Raw genomic sequence first — 5,327 nt, forward strand, 5'->3', positions numbered from 1 at the left:
ATGGAGACTCTAAAGGCCAGAAGAGCCTGGAAAAGTGTGCTGCAGACCATAAGAGACCACAGACTACTATACCCAGAAAAACTTTCAGTCCCCATAGATGTATAAAATAAGATATTGGATTAAAAGAACAAATTTAAGCAATATTTATCTGTTAATACACCCTTACAGAGGGCGCTAGAAGGAAAACTCCAATCTAAATACATCAAAATACAGAGAATAAAAATAGTCCTAGAACATGGCCCTGGCAATGGGCATAGAGAAACGTTGTTGGTGATGGTGTTCTTTTATCATTCAGGGGAGAGCAGATGATAGTCCTTTGTTCATCCTAGCTTGATGCCTGGCTTGGTGACTAAAGCTGTCTTATGCTTAGGACTCATGAGCTAGGGATAGCTATCCCTGACCCTCACTAGTTGCAGCACCTGAAAGAGCAGTCCTGCACCTTGCGTGTACAGAACCGCAGAGCTGATGGGGTGGGGTTGGCCGGGTATGAGCCAGTCCCTAGGGCGAGAGCTTGGGAAAACTGGCTCCACCACTCCTCTGCCATGATTTGACAAGGGGCAGTCAGGAGAACTGGCTCTGGAGTCATGAGAGCTGGTGAGCTCTCCCTGCCTCTTGCTGGCTGCAGCACTCAGGAGAGTAGGTCCTGCACCTCTCCTGCTCAACACAGTGAAGTTGTCCTTGACGGCAAAGGCATAGGTGAGCCAGCCCTGAGGGTGTGATAGCAGAATAACTGTACTAGGCCCTCTCGGGCTGCAGCACTTGGGAAAGTTGGTCCCACATCTTGACTGGGCAGCACAGTCGAGCTGGCTCTAGAGACATGGGTAGAGGTGTTCCAGCCCCAAGGGCATGAAAGCAAGAGAGCCGACCCTACCTCTGGCCTATGGTGGCATTGGGTGGCACCCTGATGGTATGGATGGTATGGATAAGGGAGAGTCTGACCAGCTCAGCTACCACCAAAGACTAGATCCAGGCATCTGAATTGTCCCACTCCAAAATCCATATCATCTGTGAATGGTTGGGACATGTGAAAAAGGGTCAGTCCTGCTGTTCCAAAACTGCAGGATCTCCACGACACAGGGCAACAACATAAGTGGGACGAGTCCTAATGAAGATCCAACATTGATGATATCACAGAAGCCAGAGATCTCAAACCAGACCAATAACCCATTGCAATAAACATTTGCAAGTGTATACATGTGGACAGAGGGATCATACTGTGGACACACTGTGGGACACATTGTGATGATAATTTTATGTTTTGTTGTTGTTTACATTCATTTTTTTATGGGGGATGTTGCAAGGGTGAAGGGTGGAAATGAGGGGAAGGGGAGATGAGTGGCACTTTTGTGCATGATGTGAAACTCACAAAGATTCAAAAAAAATGTTTTTATTTTAATTATTATTCTTTATTCCAATTTATTCACTTTGTATTCCAGCTGTGGTCCCCTCCCTCATCTCCTCCCAATCCTACCCTCCTGCCAAACCCTGCCAAAAAAGAAAGAAAGAAAGAAATGATAACCTGAATATTAAGTAGGAAACAATCTCAAGATCAATAAGAAGTCCTAAATTCTCAAATAGCATAAAGTTATGAGTCATAGTACAAATAATGAGCACATGATGATGACCTGACCACTACAAAAATATAAGCCAGATGTTGCCATATTTCTACTTGGTTGAGTAGCATTTTGCCACATCTTTAGTTACTCTAAAATGACTTTTCTGTCTAAAGAATAAATCATGTAGGGTTCCTTCATTTGTTCAACAAATATTAGCTTTGCTAATACAGCTTATAACTTCAATCACCAATTTTACACAATCTTTATAAATTTCAATTTCAATTTACAAGTACCTGTTGTTGCCTAAACATCTGGTAACTAAAAACCTCTAACTAAGAAACCTGTTACTGATGTGTTAAATTTCTTTAGCTCTTCTAAACTGTTTTTAATAACAAGTTTGCTTTGGAATTCCTTAACTCAGTGTGATGATAGACCTGATATCTGGGGAAGTTCTTTCTAGCACTGGCTAAAATGAAACAGTAGGGTTTCTAGTCAGAAATTGCTATCAATTTCAAGATGGCTAGAGCAGAGCATTAAAGGAAGTCCTTTTAAACACAGGGTACCATGAAGCTGCACAGGCTCTATATATGTGAAGCCAGTCCTGCTAGCCATTTCCTAGATATATTTCTAGAAAATATATCCTCAAACTACAGGTGGCCAAGAAAGGAGAGTCATGAGTTTGAGGTCAGCTTGAGCTACACAGTAAAATCATGTCTCAAAAACATATATTGTGCTGCAATTGGGGGGGGGGTATACATTTATAGACATATTTCTGTCAGAAAGACATGACTCTCAAGATTTCATCTAAATATAAACATTTCTCTACCGTTTCATCATTGGGTTATCTAATGTTTTCATTATGAAGATTTCTGAAAGAATGTGATTGAGCCTGTAGTACCATTGCTAAAAACCTGGTCTATCAACTTTGTACTTACACAATGAAGAAGGGAACCTCATTAATAAAACACTTACTTTATTCTAAAACTGGGACGAGAGCTTCAGAAAATTATCTTATTTAATATAATGTATCATATTTTGAAGCTCAGAGAAATAAAAATAATTTACTCCAAATCATGAAATTAGTAAAGCTTTGCTGAGATTCACAGACTATCATCCCATTTGTCTCTTACTATAGTCTCTCTGAGACTCATAGAGCCTTTCTAATATTTACTAGTGAGTTTATTTAGGAGTGATTAAAAGGAAAGAAAAGAGTGATTAAAAACACCCAAAGACAATAAATATTTCCAAGGTCACAAGAAAGCACTTTCAATCTTGAAGTCAATGTATTTTTTATTACTATTTCATAGACGCAATTATCATTAGGTAAATAGAATACATTTACTTTTGTTTTTTAATCTATTAAAAATTCTGGAAATTGAATTTTTGAAAAATGCTTAGTTCACATGAATTCAGGGAAAAGGAAATTGAATGATCAGTAAAGATATTTTAATACTGACTCTCATTAAGCATTTTTATGCTGTTGGCTGTGTAATTTTTTCATGTCTCTAATATCAATATCATCTAGGACAGGTGGTAAGAACTATTTCAGTTTAAATTAGTATACACAAAGTAGAAAAAGTGGCTGAATAACTAATAATTACCTAAAAGTAGCATTTGGTACATCTTCAAAACTTTCCTACTCAGACAGAATGTGCAAATGTCCTCTCCTGCGGTTGGAACAGAGAGGATTATGGCTGGAGCTCAGAGGATGAAGCCCTCCAGAGTTTCAAGCTTCTCTCACTTTGACCAGATATTAGGTACTACATTTCAACTTTCTTCATCAAAAACATCCCAATTTAGCAGAAAAGTGAGAGAATTTAATTTTCTGTAAAGGAAATCTAGTAAACACTTGTAACTGTTCAAACTCTGTGGTTTCTACTGCCACTACTAATTTTCACTGTTGTCATGTGAAGTCAGGCACAAGTAATGACAGCTTTGGTTGTCCTGGACTCAATTAAAAACTCAAAAGTTCCCACTGAAGTTCTCAATTCTTAACTCCAAAGTATATTTGTGTTCGCCAGTCCTTCTAGGACTCTTTTCTCTCTTCGTTTTCACCAGAAGTCTTTTAAAAAACATCTAAGGTCTGGAGAGATGGCTCAGTGGTTAAGAGCGCTCTCTGCTCTTCCCGAGACCTGACTGGGTTCAATTCCCAGAACCTACATGGCAGCTCACAACTGTCTCTAACTCTGATTCCAAGGGATCGGACACATTCACACTAATATATATACAATAAAATTAAATAAAGTATTAAAAAATATCCAATATTCTTGAGTATAGTCCATTCTTCGCAAAGATCACAGGCTCCATTAAATGGTTAACAATATCAGTAACTCCTTAAAAGTTGCATAAATAAGTACTATTCCTACTAGAATGTATCTTTTTTACCAGGGTTCTTTTTTTAATTTTTTTATTTTTTTTAATATTAGTTACAGATTATTTTTTTAATTTTTTATTAATTACACTTTATTCATTTTGTATCCCCTCATAAGCCCGTCCCTCCTCCCCTCCCTATCCCACCCTCCCTCCCCTTTCTGCATGCATGTCACTCCCCAAGTCCACTGATAGAGGAGGTTCTCCTCTTCTTTCTGATCTTAGTCTATCAGTTCTCATCAAAAGTGGCTGCATTGTCCTCTACTGTGGCCTGGTAAGGCTGCTCCCCCCTCAGGGGGAGGTGATCAAAGAGCAGGCCAATCAGATTATGTCAGAGGCAGTCCCTCTTCCCATTACTATGTAAACCACTTGGACACTGAACTGCCATGGGCTACACCTGTGCAGGGGTTCCAGGTCATCTCCACGAATAGTCCTTGGTTGGAGTATGATTTTCTGGGAAGATCCCTGTGTTCAAATTATCTTGTTCTGTTGCTCTCCTTGTGGAATTCCTGTCCCCTCCAGCTCTTACTATTTCCCACTTCTTACATAAAATTCCATTCACTCTGCCCATCAGTTGGCCATCAGGCTCAGCATCTGCTTTGACAGTCTATACTGCAGAAGCTTTCAGAGGCCCTCTGTGGCAGGTTTCAAGGTTGTTTCCTATTTTCTTCTGGCTTTCAGAGGCCCTCTGTAGCAGGTTTTGAGGTTGTTTCCTATTTTCTTTTTCTTCTGATGTCCATCCTCTTTGCCTTTCAGGATGGGGATTGAACATTTTAGGTAGGGTCCTCTCTTTTGCTTAGTTTGTTTAGATGTACAGGTTTTAGTGGGTTAATTTATATTGTATGTTTAAATGAGTGAGTATATACCATGCATGTCTCTTTGCTTCTGGGACAACTCACTCAGGATGATCCTTTCCAGGTCCCACCATTTACCTGCAAATTTCATGATTTCCTTGTTTTTCATTGCTGAGTAATATTCCATTGTATAGATGTTCCACAGTTTCTGCATCCATTCTTCAGTTGAGGGGCATCTGGGTTGTTTCCAGCTTCTGGCTATTACAAATAAAGCTGCTACAAACATGGTTGAGCAAATGTCCTTGTTGTGTACTTGCGCCTCTTTTGGGTATATGCCTAGGAGTGGTATGGCTGGATCTTGAAGAAGTGCTATTCCTAGTTGTCTGAGAAAGCACCAGATTGATTTCCAGAGTGGTTGTACCAGTTTACATTCCCACCAGCAGTGGAGGAGGGTTCCCCTTTCTCCACAACCTCTCCAGCATGTGTTGTCCCTTGAGTTTTTCATCTTGGCCATTCTGATGGGTGTAAGGTGAAATCTCAGGGTTGTTTTGATTTGCATTTCCCTAATGGCTAATGAGGTTGAGCATTTCTTTAAGTTCTTCTCTGC

The 5,327-nt window shown here is 39.8% G+C and overlaps 1 non-coding gene across 1 annotated transcript; it reads left to right on the forward strand.

Annotated features, from left to right (window-relative positions):
- The first annotated feature begins 236 nt into the window (after positions 1-236).
- LOC129676811 (small nucleolar RNA SNORA48) lies at positions 237-379 on the forward strand. Its single transcript, XR_008720131.1, has one exon. It is a non-coding gene; the product is annotated as a small nucleolar RNA SNORA48 (small nucleolar RNA).
- Positions 380-5,327: the final 4,948 nt, after the last annotated feature.

The sequence above is a fragment of the Psammomys obesus genome, unplaced genomic scaffold (genome assembly GCF_907164565.1).
Source record: "Psammomys obesus unplaced genomic scaffold, mPsaObe1.curated_primary_1811, whole genome shotgun sequence".
Lineage (NCBI taxonomy): Eukaryota > Metazoa > Chordata > Mammalia > Rodentia > Muridae > Psammomys > Psammomys obesus.